An 18,825-nucleotide genomic window follows, 5' to 3' on the forward strand; every position below is an offset into this window, starting at 1 on the left:
TTTCGTCCAGTTTGTTGAGAAAAGGCCTTGTCTGTGGGATTACACTATCAAATCGTATTCGGGGGCAGATGTGAACAGTGTGGCATGGAGGAAGAAATGAAAGAAACAGGTAACGATTTGCTGTGGAATCTGTACAATAGTTTTTAACTCATTATCTTTGTTGTTGCAGTTTCTTATTCAGATAAAAAACCAACAGCTTTGATCGATGGTTTAAAATGTTAATCGTGTTCTAAAAATTACATCATTTGAAACTGAAAAGGAGGAGCCCTTATTTAAGGTTATGGAAATATTAACTGCAAGTGTAAAAATTGACCACGCCCCATTTTCGGTGTCTTTAAACAAATAGCTTCGAATAAAAGTTATCTTCAGCAGCTTCGATGAACAGATGAGGCTATAGTTCATGTTTAATTGTTAAATGCTTTGACCCTGCAAAAATTATGATAAGCTTCTATAGCATAACCCAAGAGAATATGCCTCAGAAAGGCAGTAGTGTATGCGCACCGCAGACGCGTGAATTATTCGAATGGTTTTACTTTTTTGCTCTTTTGTTGCAAGAAAAGGACCTCTTCAAAATAAGAACAAAAATATATTCACGATGCAGTTCGCTTCAGTACGCACCCAGAGGACGTGGAAGTATAATGCAGAAATATAGTAAATAACTCACGGTAGTATTTTTTAAATGTATGGTAGCTCGGCAGTACGATTTGACTGTAGTGAGATTGGACTGCGCTGAGCACATGATCTGGCGAGTAAACATTTCTCCTCATATTAACCATCTGTCAAACACTAACTTCACACCAGTCGCTGGTAGCGTTGGTCAGACGAAAAGATGTGACCCCCTAGTGCACTATGTTCTCATGATCTGCTACAGAGACACTGATTTTTATGAACTGAGAGAAAAATAAAATATTTTCTTATCATTTATTACTGAGGCTTAAAAATAGGTGCAATGCCATTCAAATTGTGCTGGTGCACCCAGTACTTGCTTTTCTTTTTCAGTTGCTTGAGCTTTGAATATTAGTAAGCCTCAATAACGCCCTCTTCAAAAGAGCTGATGTTTGCGCTGAGCCAGAAACGTGATTCCCTTTGTCTTGTTGTTTGTCGGCACGCAGGCCGCATCGTGTATGTTGCCGCATATCGTGTCGCCCCAGTGGGAACGCAAGTGTCACAACGATTAGTGTTGCGGCGCACAGCCTTTAGTAGTACGAATCATATAATCTACCTTAACGCTTTAGGCTGAATTGCCCCTTACACCTACCTACCTGCAACTATACTTTGCAAGCCACTGTGAAGTGCATGGCAGAGGTTACTTTCCATTGTTCACTTATTACGTCGTATCCCCTTTCCATTCGCATGTTCGAGAGCGAGAAGAATGATTGCTCAGATGGCTCTGTGCACTCTGCAATTAGTTTAGACTTAGCTTTCCCTATGGAAGCGACACGTAGAGGGCTGTACGAGGGGCGTTCAAAAAGTAATGCAGCACATTTTCTTCTTGGCCAGTGTCAGTTGAAAGAATGTGGAATTTGTTGTGGGACATCGTGGAATATTCCTGCTACAGCCCCTTTTGTTTTATGATGTTCCGATTGGTGCCGACGCTATATACAGGGTGGTCCATTGATAGTGACTAAGAAATAAGCATCAAGCGCGAAAACTACAAAGAACGAAACTCGTCTAGCTTGGAGGGGGAAACCAGATGGCGGTATGGTTGGCCCACTAGATGGCGCTGGCATAGGATTTTTTTAATTACACATTCGTTTAGTAGGTAAAGAAATGTGAATGTTTTAGTTGGACCACTTTTTTCGCTTTGTGATAGATGGCGCTGTAATACTCACAAACGTATAAGTACGTGGTACCACGTAACATTCCGCCAGTGCGGACGGTATTTGCTTCGTGATACATTACCCGTGTTAAAATGGACCGTTTACCAATTGCGGAGAAGATCGATATCGCGTTGATGTATGGCTATTGTGAGCAAAATGTCCAACGGGCGTGTGCTATGTATGCTGCTCGGTATCCTGGACGACATCATCCAAGTGTCCGGACCGTTCGCCGGATAGTTACGTTATTTAAGGAAACAGGAAGTGTTCAGCCACATGTGAAACGTTAGCCACGACCTGCAACAAATGATGATGCCCAAGTAGGTGCTTTAGCTGCTGTCGCGGCTAATCCTCACATCAATAGCAGGCAAACTGCGCGAGAATCGGGAATGTCAAAAACGTCGGTGTTGAGAATGCTACATCAAATCGATTGCATCCGTACCATATTTCTATGCACCAGGAATTGCATGGCTACGACTTTGAACGTCGTGTACAGTTCTGCCACTGGGCAGAAGAGAAATTACGGGACGATGACAGATTTTTTGCACGCGTTCTATTTAGCGACGAAGCGTCATTCACCAACATCGGTAACGTAAACCGGCATAATATGCACTATTGGGCAACGGAAAATCCACGATAGCTCCGACAAGTGGGACATCAGCGACCTTGGCGGGTTAATGTATGGTGCGGCATTATGGGAGAAAGGCTAATTGGCCCTCATTTTATCGATGGCAATCTAAATGGTGCAGTGTATGCTGATTTCCTACGTAATGTTCTACCAATGTTAGTAAAAGATGTTTCACTGGTGATGTACTTGCAACATGATGGATGTCCGGCACATATCTCGCGTGCGGTTGAAGCGGTATTGAGTAGCATATTTCATGACAGGTGAATTGGTCGTCGAAGCACCATACCATGGCCCGCACGTTCACCGGATCTGACGTCCCCGGATTTCTTTCTGTGGGGAAAGTTGAAGGATATTTGCTATCGTGATCCACTGACAACGCCTGACAACTTTCGTCAGCGCATTATCAATGCATGTGCGAACATTACGGAAGGCGAACTACTCGCTGTTGAGAGGAATGTCGTTACACGTACTGCCAAATACATTGAGATTGACGGACATCATTTTGAGCATTTATTGAATTAATGTGGTATTTACAGGTAATCACGGTGTAACAGCATGCGTTCTCAGAAATGATAAGTTCACAAAGGTACATGTGTCAAATTGGAACAACCGAAATAAAATGCTCAACGTACCTAAGTTCTGTATTCTAATTCAAAAAAGTTACCTGTTACCAACAGTTCGTCTAAAATTGTGATCCATATGTTTGTGACTATTACAGCACAAAGCGAAAAAAGTGGTCCAACTAAAACATTTATATTTCTTTGCGTACTACACGAATACGTAATAAAAAATCTGGGTTCCTATTGATATCCATGTGACCTATGGCAGCGCCATCTAGCAGGCCAACCGTAGCGCCATCAGGTTTCCACCTTCAAGCTAGACAAGTTTCGTTCTTGGTAGTTTTTACGTTTGGCGCTTATTTCGTGAGATATTTGGCCCGGTCACGATCAATGGACAACCCTGAATAGCCTTCAAAATGGCCTCTGTAGCGGTGGTGCGTTCCGAACAGAGAGCTTAGATGAGATTAGATTAGTTTTTCGCTCCATAGATCCGATGCTGAGGAGATCCTCGTGGATGTGTAACATGTCAATCTTCTTTTAAGCTGAAATAACAATACTAATAGTATGAATATATACAACACATCATTTGTTTCTATTAAAAAATTCGTCACTGGAGTAGAAGGAGTTGGCCACTAGTAAGTCCTTTTAAACTGATCTTTATTTGTAACTAAATTTTTTATGTTTGCTGGCAAATTATTGAAGATGAGTGTTCCCTTGCACTGACACCCATTGTTTCCTGTTAGCGAGGTATGACTTGAACCATTTTTCAGCACTGCCCATGACAATATAGAATTCTAATTTATTTAAAAGGATGTTGTGGTTCACACAATCGAATGCCTTTGACAAATCACAGAAAATACCTGCTGCTTGTAGCTTGTTATTTAATGAATTAAGTACATTTTCACTGTAGATGTAAATAGCCTCCTCGATATCAGAGACCTTCAGAAATCCAAACTGTGTTCTTGATAATATTTTATTTGTGGTCAGATGGTTGAGAAGGTACATTACTTTTTCAAAAATTTTTGAGAATGCTGGCAATAGTGAAATGGGTCTGTAGTTTGATGGTATCTCTTTATCCCCTTTCTTGAATAGAGGTTTAAAATCTGCATATTTTAGCCAGTCAGGAAATGTCCCAGTTATAAGTGACTGGTTACACAAGTAACTTAGAATTGAACTAAACTCACAAGAACATGCCTTAATTAACTTTGTTGATATTTCATCATAACCACTAGAATTCTTTGTTTTTAAAGATTTTATTATGGAAGTTATTTCTTTTGGTGAAGTGAGTGACATATTCATGTACCTGAAGCTATTTGTAAAGGCTAGTTTCAGATATTCAAGAGCATTATTTACTGATCCTGACACTCCCATTCTATCAGTAACAGATATAAAGCACTTGTTAAACAGATTTGCCACACTATGCCCATCGGTTACTAATGTGTCATCTACCCTTAGTGCTATTTGCTCCTGTTCCTTTCTGGTTCTACCTGTCTCCTCTTTCACTATATCCCTTATTGTTTTTATTTTGTTCCCTGTCATTGCTATCTTCTTCTTGTAGTGCATTTGTTTAGATGTCTGAATTACTTTTTATAATATTTTACAGTATTCCTTGTATTTAGCTAAATCATCAGCATTGGAGCTATTCTTGGTCAACAGATACATTTTCCTTTTTGTCTTACAGGAAATTTTTATTCCTTGTGTAATCCATGGCTTTAGTATAGACTTCTGTTTAATTTGAGTAGCTTTTAGAGGAAAAAAGTTTTCAAACATGATACTGACATTGTTCATGAATGTGTTATATTTTTCATTCATGTTGTGAGCACTATAAACATCTTTCCAATTCATATCTTTGAGCAGTTTCTCAAACACTCAATTTTTGGTTGATGACTACTCTCCTGTACTCAGATTTAGCAGTCTTGATAATCTGCTTAGAAATTACATCTAAAACAAGGAGCTGCATGTCATGATCTGATATTCCATTTATAACAGGTTTTATGATATGATTTTGTTCCTTTGATTTGTCTATAAAAATGTTATCAATGGCTGTCCTTGAGGATTTAGTGATCCTAGTTGGAAAGTTTACAGTGTGAGTTAGATTGAAAGACAACATTACTAACTGCAGTAAATGTTGACTGGAAGATTGCATTAGAAAATCTGTATTAAAGTCACCAGCAATCAAAATTTCTTTGTTGCTTCCTGTTAAATAACCCAAAAGAGCTTCTAGATGATTTATGAATAGATTATAATTTCCTGCAGGTGCTCGGTAAATAGTTACTATTATATAGAATCTGTTATGAAACTCTACTTCTGTTGCACATGATTCTAGATGCTGCTTGAAACAGAATTTATTAATGTCAATGTTCTTGAATTTATGGCAGTTTTTAATAAATGTGGCAACTCCTCCTCCATCCATATCTACTCTGCAGAAGTAGGAAGTTAGCTTAAATCCTGAAATGTCTAACATATCTATACCAGTGGTCACTTGATGCTCAGAGAGGCAGATTATGTCAATTTGGTTAGATGAATTCATTCCATCGATACAAATGAGTAGTTCATCAGCTTTATTTCTGAGTCCCAGAATGTTCTGGCGTAATAAAGATAACTGATACTGCATACTAATGGGATTGTAACTGCTTTGGCGAAGATGAACTGGCAGTTTCTGATTACTTTCTCTTAAACATTATTGAAATGGAGGCTGTACGCTAAAATCTGACTCCTGTTCATCTGTTTTCTCAAACTGAGTGTGTCTGCCAATCTCTCTTAAAACTCGTTTTCTTTCCCCCTTCCCTATCCTAAAAAAGGCATCCCTCTGACACCTGTGACCACTGGTATTTTACCACTTGTGACAGTGTCTCCCCTTAAGTTTTCTGCAGTCAACCCAGACAGTTTATGTGGTACCTGTATCAAAAAGTCGCTTGGGCGAGAAAATCTGTCACTAAACCGGTCGGACTAATCCCAGCAGTAACTGCTGTTAAACGAACTTGAGTAGAATTATGAATTTGTAACTCTGCCACGCGCTGAAGCAATATTAACAGTTGTATAACGTTTTATTGTTGTGTGTTTGAGGAAAGGAAGAATTATTAGCACATGGATATTTTTCTGGGAACTTCGTTAAATGAATTTTACTGAGAAATTATGCTGTTACCACATACGTCAGTAGACGGGAATTTTTTTCAGCTAGTGAAAACTGGAATGTCAGCAAGAGGAATGAAGACTACTTTCGGATATTTTCAGGTTGCCTAAGCAGTATACAGGGTCTTGTTGCGTGGGTCGGTCGTAGACCGCTGTTAAGATGGACTTTCATTCACGTTCTGAGAAATCAAGGTATAGAAATAATGTATCGTCATCTACATCCGAGATCGATAAAAAATAGTGATAGGAAAAAATTACTCCGACACCCTACAGGTCATACGAGTGACTTATCAGTAATCGTTGTTTACTGACTGCATATTCCCACTATCCTGCCAATGAGCCGATTTTCGCCAGTAGTAAAAATCAGTAGGTTTTAACTCATTTCATCCCAAATTCATCAAAAAGAGGTAAACTTTCTTTGAAATTCACGATTTTTGATATATTTGAAGAAAAAATAATCAAAAACCTACTGATTTTTACTCCTGTAAAATGATTTTTTATTAATTTTTAAATTATTTTTCTCTCTTTCATTAATTTTATTTTTTCTTATGTTCCTCTTCTCTCTAAGAAAATCGAATTTTCCTAAGAAGGGAAACAAAAATCAAGATTAAGGAAACAAGGGAAAAGACTTTTATTATTTAATATTTACATAAATTTTTCCTAGTTTTCTCCTCTTTAGCAGACACAAGATTGTTTGAACTGTTGATTTTTCATGTTGTTTGAGTTCAAGCTTGACCACAGTTCTACTATCTTCAAATGAAACTTTAAATTTCTGGTATATCATATCACATTCTACACATTTATTACGATATCTATCTTTTTGATGTTTATCATTATAAAATTTTTCAGTATTTTTTTGTTTCTACACACTGGCTACGCTACCTGATGTTGGTCACTTAAAGATTATAAATATAAAGGAAAGAAATGAAATTTTCAAATTAGTAGTTCTAGATCATGAAACTTCGTACTATTATTTTCAAGTGTCTTGATTCCTTTAGATCTCAATATACTTTGTCCTTCTCCAAAAAACTGAAAACACCATTTAGTTATTAATTTCAAATTTATATCTGGTAAAATAATCTTAAACTCTTTATTAAGCTCCATGCAAATTTTCTCCCCATGTCTAATACTCATCTACGCACAGACAGTAATGTCATAAAAACATTTTCGTGTAGCTCACCCAGAAGAGCTTCGTTTATAAGGAAAAAATTTATTAAGGATATTAAATCTTAGTTAAAGATTTATTACTCCCATCTCTTATGGAGAAATCCTCAGCTATATTACCCAGGACTTTTTTTAAAAAATGCTCAGTACTTGAGCAGGATTCGAACCAAGGAATAGTCCTAGGAAATATTTCTTGCTTTGAATCACAGTCACCTTGCACCTGAACCTACTAGTGTAATGAAATGGAAGCTGCTTTAATTTCATTTATAGGTTGTGCACCTTTCGTTGGTGGATCGAAGTATTACAAAATGACATAAATGATGTAAATTAAAACTTTAAAATAGTGAGGAATGTTGTGTCATGATGTGTATATTTTTCGAAAATATGTGACAGAAACTTCTTTTCATGGTATATACACAAAATTCATGTTAGTTGTTAAAATGAAATTAACAGTTAAGAACTGACAGTAAACTCATTAGCTTAAGGTTTAAGCCATTAAATTGATAAAGAAACGGGCAAAATATGCTTAAAAACCTCATATTAAACTTCACTATGCTGTGGTTCTTGAAGTGACAGACACTCACCTGAAGAAGGATGGAAGATTACCAACCGAAATATTGTGGCAAGAAGTCAACATGATGCGGCTGCAATCCTGGAATCTTATAGAATCTTCACTATGCAGTTGAAATCTAGTAATCAAAATTTAAAGCACTTTCTTGTGTGCCAACATGGTGCATATAACTGCGTGACAGAGCAAGTGCTCTGTGGAAATGAGATAGATAAGGTGGTTTATGAAACAGTAAAGCTGAGCTTGCTATCTAGGAGGCAGTGTGCTATCATCAGCTACACCCAACTCATGGACTGAGTGGTTGACTCAGAGGTCTCACACTGGCTGATATAGATATACCCTGAGCCCAAGAATTCATTGATAAAAACTTGTAATAAGTGAAGTGAATAATTTTCAATTAATAATTTTCAGTTTAAATGCTCTGCTTTGCTGCATGTCCTTCTTTCCATACATAATTACAATTGGCTGAAGTGGCTTCAGGAATTTTATCAATAAAAATTGTACATAATTTCATAGTAGTCTGAGTGGTAAAGATATTCTTTCTGCAAATCATGTTAATCACATAGATAGAATAGTTCTTCGTGAAACTAAATAGACTTACATCTATATTGCCATTCAGTTGTGTAAATCTTTTAGAATCAAGAAATTCATCATAAGCTTTGAGAAAATTATTTGGAGGATTAAAATTCCACATCTCCTGTGAGAAAGCTTTATTTCTCCCATTTCTCAGACAGATATTCTGTAGTTTAAAATGATCATACAGTGATAAATCAGGCAGTTGGTTATTCTTATGATAAGTCTGAATCACAACGAAAATAAAATATAGCATATCAAATTCTGCTGAGTTATAGAAAGTCTTGATATTCAACTCAAAACTCTTCTTACTGCTCAACCCACAGATGTCAACATTTTGTAGTTCATAGAAAGGTACTGGAAATTTTGTATTTTTCAGTATGATTCCTCTTTGTTCTAGCATGTAATTTGGCTCATATTTGGCAACAGGTACACGAATTTCCGTGGATTCTACAACAATTTTACCTTCTTTCGAAAGAATACCTTTTATCTCATTTCCAGCTAAGAACAGAATTTCTAGGTTTTGAACTACAAGTCAAAATTATAGTAAGATCACCTTCACATAAAATTTCCTTATAGTCCCTAAAGAAACTACCAAGCATATTCAGTGTTAAAGCACCTCATTTTTGTCCCTCTTTACTTTTCTGTTACTAAGTGTATGCCCTTCCGTGCTTATTTTATCAGTAAGAGATGAAGTCAAGTGCAACAAAACTGATGACAAAATACAAGGGTGTCCCATTCTAGACAGAATATTATTTCCTTCCTTTCTAGTTATAAAACCAAATAGCTTTGCCACATAACTATCAATCTTTTCATTGGATTTTCCATCATGTGTTGGGCAGTCTTATCCATCAGCTGTAACAATTCTAAGGGTCATGTACAATTGAGCATGATAAGGATGAAGCCATCCATTACCAAAGTGGATGCTAATCTCAGCATCCTTGTTAGAAACATTTAGATTAAATTTACTTTTCTCCTTCACATGGAATGAGTAAAACTGGTAGGTTCCAATCTTATTGAGTTAATAACAATAAAATTTAGTAAGCTATTTCCAAAATCACTGTTCAAGTACACCAATGAAGTGAATCAAATTATCATTTTCATCAGTTACAGTTATTTCAGAATCATGTATAGTATCAAAAACTGGGATGTATAGATGGGATAATGTGACTCACAAATTAATGAACCATCAAATTTAGCATTAGGCTCGAATAAAGCTATAATATTAGTTTGTCCATGAAAATGATTGGTATGCTTTACAAACATTCCACTGCCCAAATTAAAATTAATATTAATTAACTTGAATAGAATAATTTCAGGAACATTGTTAGCAACAGTCTTTTCATTAGCTTCAATAAATTGGTTATGAAATCCAGGCACACTTCCAGTAATATCTTTTACATCTGTATATAATTTAACATCACTCTCATAAGTAATTCTATTTGAAATTGCATCTTCTCTAATGTGAATATTAGCGTTTTTGTGTGAATAAATTTTCTGAGCTGTTCAGGCTATACTGGCCAGCAGCAATTTCTATCCAAATCCAGCAAAATACAATTTATTATTTTTCAATGTAATACTCTGAGTTAGAAATGTTTTATAAAAACCAACTGGTGGAACATTGTTATAACTTTCTTGTACAGGTACAGTAAATCTTTTTTTTGAGTACAGATGATTTACCACTCATTTGAAATAGACTACTCATTTACTACTGATAAAAATATTCTCAATTATATGATAACTGATTGGGAACCAAAAATAAGAATACCAGAGAAGAAAAAAAAGCATGACAAGATCTTACCTAATTCTGTTTGATGTGCAATAATAGGACCAAGTGGCTTTCGAAAAACTACTATAATGACTGACAATCATGTTATTGCATGGAATGGTTGAACTGGGATGAAATTAGCCGCCTGTATATATGCTGTAAAAGTTTAGATCAACCAAAATATCAAAAAGCTTTAAATTTTGACAGTTCTAAGGAATATTCCTGTAAATGCTGGGATGAATACCAGTTTACTTTTCTTACACTGGATATGACTAGGAAGTCTAATGATGACATGTAGAGAGAAAAAACTCAACATTTTTAACAACATAATAAACAGAAATATTAAAAATATTTTAATTACTGTTTCTTATCTATCTTAAATGTTTGCAAAATACAACCAAGAAATTGTTAAAATATTTAAAAGAATCAGAAAAAAAGTTGAAGAACTGAAAGATGGATTCAAGCTTTGTAAAAAAACAACCAACTACAGAATATGAAAATCTGGAACCGCATAACCACTGCAGTGGCAGGTTCGAATCCTGCCCCAGGCATGGATGTGTGTTGTCCTTAGGTTAGTTAGGTTTTAGTAGTTCTATGTTCTAGGGCACTGATGACCTCAGCTGGTAAGTCCTATAGTGCTCAGAGCCATTTGAACCATTTGAACAGAAATGAAAAACATGAAAAAGAAGATAAGCCTATTATTGATGCAGTTGAGAAGGTAGAACAGGGAACTGAAGGATATGTGATAATGTTCCGAAAGTATTGATGTTAAAATACAAATGATTCCACGTCATGAGGATACTAAAGTCCACATTACAAATGGTCTTATGTAAACTATACTATGTCCAACCATACATTATGGGAATCAGAAATACAAGTTGCACTGAATAAATGTGAAAAGTTAAAAGAATGTGGAAGTCCACAATTTGAGCACACATTAAGTGAATCAGAAATACAGGGTGTGGTGAATAAATATGAAGAAGAGAAAAAAGTACAAAAATTAAAATTTAAAGAACGGAATGAACAGAATGCAGCTTAGAGTGATGTTAAATAACAAACATGACAGAAGAATGTTGGAGTACATCACCAATACAGTGGAAACAAAAGTTTTCGGATTACAATCTGTTGATACATTTAAATTTGTTTGTTATTTGCTAGTTACTTTCAAAAGAGATAAATTAATTTTTGGTGGAAAAAAAGAAGGTACAGATGAACTAATCAAGCTTTTAACTAAAAAATATTATGATACATGATTTAAACACAAAATTTGATGCTGTTAATAAATCAAATTGTGCAGATCTATTGTACCATTCAGAAACTTTACGTTGTGAAAATAATCCAAATAAAAGAAAACCAAGTAAGGGTAAAAATATGAAAGTTTGATAAAAGCAATTGATATCTATTCCACAAAATTAAAGACGGATTTAGAATCAAGTTTTGTTGCAAAAACTGGTGGAGACTTATTTTAAAAATATACAGAAAAACCAGCTGGAGATGTTTGGATAAATAATGTACCTGAATTAGTCGATAGATTGACAGTAATTCATGGAGAAGAATTAGCTAGAAATAAGAATTATAATCACAAAAAAGTAGGAAGAAAAATATTAACATATAAATTTAGTGATTTCAATATCGATAATTCAGAAGGAATACCATTTCCGATTAGATTTTTGAATATCTTGCCACAAACATTTTATAAATCTGATAAACAAGCAAAAGAATTACTAAATTGGACTTTAAGTAATTTGCCAACACTAGGGATGCATCTACAAGGATAGTTATACTGTGAACCATTCACTAAATTAGATGAAAGACTAGCACGTTATGATACGGGTATAAATCCTTTAGTTGGAGCTTGCAGTTAACATGATATAGCATACAAAGATAATAAAGTTTTAGAATCTAGACAAAAAGCTGACAAACAACTTCAGTTAGCTGCAAAAGAGATAAACCATGCTTATGATGCTCATTAGGTGGAAAGTTAACTGTAAAAGCAGTTAGAGGAATAATGTATGGAAAACAAAAATTCAGTATTGGATTTAATGTAGAGAAAATGAATGAGACTTATAAATATCTTATCTATATATATATGAATAACTTCAGCATTGAATACATATTACAACATAGTGACGAAATAAAATCAAAATCCGTTAAAATTGAACTGAATGAAGAACAGTTGCATAGTACTGATAATTTCTTAATAGAAAGAGATCATACAAGAAAAATTATGGAAATTTACTTATAACATTAGATATACATGTTGTGATAAGAATATCGAATTTTTGAAAGAAAAGGAAGAAGATTGGAAATTAGACCAGATGATGAAAATGAATGAGGATTTTGAAAATATTCATCCTCATAAACTTCTTATCTATATAAATGAGTAACTTCAGCTCTGATTACAAATTGTTACACAGTGACAAGACTAAAGCTAAAGTAATTAAACTAAATAAAGAACATTTATATAGTAGTGATAAATTTTTCACTAACATACAAAAAAACAAGACAGATAAAAAACTGGTGGAAATTTACTCATAACACTAGGTACAAATGATGCAAGAAAAGTTATTGAATACCTATTACAGAAAAAAGAAGGTTCAGGACTAATAAAACTTGAAGGAGTGATTCTTCCTATCTCACTAGCAGGATTAGGAGTAACTGATTCACTAGCTGTAGGAGCAGCTGCTGTAGCTAACTCACTAAAAAACAAGAAAAAAGCTGATAAAGTCTAAGAAGAAAAAAGACATAATCTAGCAGTGGAGAAGAAAGGAAGTGGACCCACTACTAAGCATGCTTCAGCTGGTGCTGGATTGAAGAAAAGTTATATATATATATATATATATATATATATATATATATCAAATTTTGATTTAGAAAAATTATCAGAAAAACTAAAAATCAACCATTTTCGTTGTATCTTCATGATTGATGAACTACCTAGTCACCCAAAAGAATATGAATATGGAATAATAAGTTTACATACATATCATCATCTTGGTATTCAAATGGTTCAAATGGCTCTGAGCACTATGGGACTCAACATCTATGGTCATCCGTCCCCTAGCACTTAGAACTGCTTAAACCTAACTAACCTAAGGACATCAAACAACAGCCAGTCATCACAAGGCAGAGAAAATCCCAGACCCTGCCGGGAATCGAACCCTGGAACGCGGGTGCAGGAAGCGAGAACGCTACCACATGACCACGAGCCGCAAACATATCTTGGTATTAACTGGATATGTTATTAGAAAGCCAAAAATGTAAAATCTGTGTTTTGTTTATTTCCTAAAGAATTACTTAAATATCTTCGTTCGAGAGAATTGTTCTACAGTGGACAGCAAATTCCGGATTTTAATGAAATAATATGCACTCATTTGTGTATATTCATGCCGAAGCTGTTGTCAGATAATTACAAGCTTCACAAAATTTTGAATTTAGTAAATGGACATTTTTGGAAATAAATTTCAGCTTAAAGATAGCACAACAAATAAGCAAAACACTGGAAATATGGAAAACATAAGAAATGAAATTAATACTGAATTAGATCCAAAAACAGAAAGTTTAATTACATAGTTTCATAAAGAATTACATAACATCTTTAAAGTAACTAAAGGATATACAAACTTTGAATAATACTTAGAAAATCAATAAGTGTCAGCTAAAGCAGACTATAATGTTTGACAAAATTATCTTTTCATGTAACCTGAATATACAAGCATTCTAACATAATTCAATTATTATATTACCACAACACACCACAATATCGATTATTTTACAAAAGAAGGTTTAGCAGATTATTTCTCAAAGGCAGATTTAACTGCATACATACACCAATTAAGTTCTCTTCAAAATAGAATGTGTGGCAAGCAAAGTGAAATTTCATGTTGTTAGTGGTAATGAAGTATTAAAATATACATTTGGGAATGATGCAAAAATTAAGAGAATTTTCATTTTTGGAGCCATTGGAAGTGGTGACCCATCAGCTACTGATTTTAAAATAGAGATGAAAAGATATAATGTTGATGAACTGCAAATTTTATGTCTCACTCAACTAAATAATCCATCACTTGAAATGAAAATAAAAGATGCAAATTATATATCTATAAATCAATCTGTTAAAACTGTACCTGTTTCAGGTGACTTACTCAGGTTTGGTGAATTGTTTTTAGCATTTGATAGAATGGAACAATAACTAATAAATTTTTAATCTGTATAAATAGATAACTATATCTGGTGCCTGAACTCCTAAAATTTTAATGGCACACATAATGCTCACAAAGTAATTACTAAAAATAGATGACAGAGGGTTGAAAGTCTTTGTTCAGAATATAAAAGTAAAAAGAATATAGTCGTTAAAAATTATTGTAGGTAAGGTATAAAGAGCATGTGTGAAGATACTATTAAAAATATCAAGCAAAGAGGAAAACATTTAAAATAAGAAGTGTTGTCACATTTAGTATATATGATTTTTGAAAGCAGACTTAGTAGAGATGGTTTCTGGAAACTTAAAAGGAATTTCAAAAGTATTAAAGGATATATATACATATTAACTGCTATTGATTTTCTTTTTATAATTTGTTGGGCTGTTCCCATTAAATATTAAAAAAGTAAAAATGCAGCTGATGATATTGAAAAAATATGCACCAGCAAGAGAACTTCAAGAAATCTAGACAGATAGTGATAAAGAATTCTACTACAAAGAATTTCACAACTTATGACAAAATATATTAATAATCAGTCAACTTTTACTGAATTAAAAGCATCTGTTGTTGAAATCTTTCATATAATGCTAAAGGAAGATATATGGAAGAGATTTTCTCTTCAAGGGAATTGTAAATGGGTTGAAACTGGTTGATGAATACAACAATACAAAACAATTAACACTAAAAATGAAGCCAATAGAAGTTAATAACAAAAATTGCAAGGTAACTGCTGTTGTATCTAATCATAAACCAAAATTTAAAATGTGAGATATATTTGGAATTAGTAATCTTCAAGGAATTGTAGTAAAAGGAAATATAGCCAATTAATAACAGGAATTTTCGAAATTGGAAATGTTATTCTTTCTAATCCAATTACATGAAAGCTGAAGACACGGAATGGGGAAAAAGTGAGAGGAAATTTCTGTGAACAAGAATTTAAAAAATATTGGAGATATGTATCTCATTGAAACAGTTTTGTCGAAGAAAGGAGATGAAGTGTATGTTAAATGGCTGCATGTAGGTAGTTAACATAGTAGTAAGTCAAAAAGAGAACAAATAATTTCATGAAAGATTTCATACATCCTCTAAAAGTTGTCAATCAGTATGTCCACTAATTAACAAAAGGTAATTCTGTAAAAAAAAAACAATATTCTGAATGAATTCTTTTACTTTATTGTGCAAATTAACTGATTTAGGATTAAATTCAATTTTTGTTATTTCTTCACAATTTGGATGTTTATCTTCAAGTACATATAATCAGGTTTGTAGCTTTCTTATTTGCCAGTTTTGCTTAGTAAACAGACTGAGATTCATCATCAAATAATCTTAGAACAACATAAATATTTCTGAAATGAATATTTTCAGTTGCATATGGTTGAATTTTAGTGATTTGATCTACAAGCACTCCCTCCTGTCTTTTTAAGTTTTGAATTCCCTCTCTTCTTGTCTTCAGCACATACATAGCCATTTCTTTATCAGGTTGTAAATGTTCAATTCGTTGTTGTAAGTTTTCAGTTGTTTCTTGTAGTTTGTGTACGCCATGCTTTCGAATTCATGGTAAACTTCTTTTATTTCCTGTTTGGTAAACTTTTCATCAAGGGGTCTATTTGACCTTTTAATGAAGGCATTTTGCTGGGGTAAAGAATTTCTTGGCGTTTTACTTTACTGGCTTTATCTACAAGTGTGTGAATTACATTATCAGTATCATTACACTCCAATCTGCAACGTCCTTAGCTTCAAACCAAGGATTATTCTCTTCATCCATTATTACAAGCACTTTTTTATTTTTATAAACAATCCTGTTTGTTTTGTTTAAATTCGAATATATTGATCATAGGTGCCAAAGCATTATATGTACTTAGAATTGGTTTCATTTATAAAGAAATGAAATTTAATGGGAAAAATATCTAGTATATATTCATATTATAGCCTAATGGGTAAGTATGTTTTATTTCTTATTTTGTTTAAAATTTGCAGGAATTCCATGCAAAAATAAAATATCATTAGTTATCAATACATTTTTCCCTTCATTTGTTTAGTTGTCCATGATCCAGCTTCCCAGAGCCTGAATAGAAAGCAAAATTTATGTGGATGCAGAGGGGAAATGTTTCCTCCTGGAAATATATTGTTTTGCATTTATTTATTAAAAATAAATCTTGCAAATGAAGAGCCTAAAAGTTTGCAAATTTAAAGCTAGATAAAAGAATAAAGATATAAAAGATATTCTAAAATAGGAAAACAACAACTTATTCATCTCATCTAGAAAGGTATCAACAACAACAACAACAACAACAACAACAATAAAGAGGAAAAGTGTTCTACAAAAAATCTAAATGCTATAGCAGAAGAACTAGGAATTAAAGAATATTCTAACGAACTTATTAGATGAATTTAATTTGATTTCATAAATTATTCTTTTGAAGAATTATATAATTTATATAAGAATAAAGTTTTTCAATATGCTAGAATAATGATCTACATACTGAATCTCGATGGAAATTTACATCAAGACATTACAAATTGTCTAAAGATTTTATGAGAGAATTTCAGGACAAATTAGACTGGGATGTTTCATTAATAATATGAAGAAATTTATCTGAAGATTTTATTACAGAAATTCAAGATAAAAATTAATGGGAATACTGCATCAGTTACATGAAATGTATCTGAAGATTTTATGAAAGAATTTCATGAGTGAGTTATACTGGAATGCAATATCATATGGAAGCTTAACTAAAAATTACATAAGGAAATTCAAGGTAAATCAGACTGAGATATTCTGGTCACTGAAAAAACTATCACTAGATTTTATAAGAGAATTTCAGGATAAAATTAGTTGTTGTATTATATCACAGCAATACTGATAATTTCATCAGAGAATTTTAAGATAAACTAGACTGCATTTATATATCAAAGAATCGAAGATTGTCTAAACATTTTATTAGAGTATGTCATCGTAAAGTAGACTGGGGAAATAAGTCATTTAATTTAAAATTATCTGAGGAATTTATTAGAGAATTTCAGGATGAAGTTGATTGGGATGCTATTTCATGTGAACAAGAATTATCTGAAGAGTTTATGAGTGAATTTCAAGACAGAATAAGTTGGAATACTTTATCAGTTACTCAAGATTTATCTGAAGATTTTATGAAAGAGTTTCAAGGCAAACTACATTGGGAGGATATATCAATTGATCAAGCACTGTCGGAAGAATCTATAACAATTTAAAGCTAAAGTTGTATGGGATATAAGTTTGGATCGCCAAAATTTATCTGACTCTATTGGAAAAAGAATAATGACAAGTTATGAAATAGTGGAGCAATTGAAGCCAGCAACTGCTGCAGCAAAGGGACTGCTCCAGCACCCACTTGTTCTCTTATGTTTAAATGATAAAAATTATCTGTCTGTGAAAACCAAATATAATCACATATTTCATAAAGAATGTGCTATTAAATGATTAACAAATTTTCTTCTTGGCCAGTGTGTAGACATAATATTAAAATTTTAAACTTACTCAGTTTGATGCAGCGACAGCTAAAGCAGCAGTAGCTGATGCAGCTTTAGGGTTGCACCCAGTCTAAGACTGTGTCAAAGAGTAATTATATCGTTAGTAATTTCTCCTTGTGTGTGATCATTCAAAACATGAAAACAATTATGATAGCAAAGAATGCGTACATTTTCTCTCATTATCTGGTATAAGTCTACTGAATTAGTGTCATAATTAACAGTTCTTCATAATCTGGAAGTATATCTCTATTATTACTCAATTGTTTTTGAGAGTGCTTCTTTGTGATCTAATTACATAATAATTATTTTCAGAGTTAACAAATAATCTTAAAAGAATTAAAACAGTTCTTAAATTCTGATCGACTGTCTCAGGTAGAACATGAGATAATAATCTATTTATTTTTCTGTTTATTTCTTGTACTATTCCTATTGCATCATGAATTTCTTCACTGAAGCCCTGTATACTTTCATCTTTGATGCTTGATGGGGCAATGCTGTATCTATACCATAACAGTTCAACTTCAGAATTATCTCAAGATTATACAGGATGAAAAGTACGTAAACTGGCAAACTCTGGGAGGTTGTAGGGGACATCAAAACAAATATTTTCCCCTAAAGTCATTTTTTCCTATGACGAGTATTAGAACCAGCAGATGAAGATTTCTCTGGCAGCAAATTAATTAAACCAACATACACTTTTTCATTTTTTATGACCAACTGGCAACACATTAACACAACCCAATTTCAGTTACAGTAGATTTTCAAAAATGCCTCCATTGACATGTAAACAAAGGTTACACCTTTGGACCATGTTCTGTCTGACACCGGCAAAAGCCCCAGGAGTATCCTGACTTGTTCCTGCTGCTGCTACTATCCGGGCAACCAGATCCTCTTCTGATGCAACAA

The sequence above is a fragment of the Schistocerca americana genome, chromosome 6 (assembly GCF_021461395.2).
Source record: "Schistocerca americana isolate TAMUIC-IGC-003095 chromosome 6, iqSchAmer2.1, whole genome shotgun sequence".
NCBI classification, from domain to species: Eukaryota; Metazoa; Arthropoda; class Insecta; order Orthoptera; family Acrididae; genus Schistocerca; species Schistocerca americana.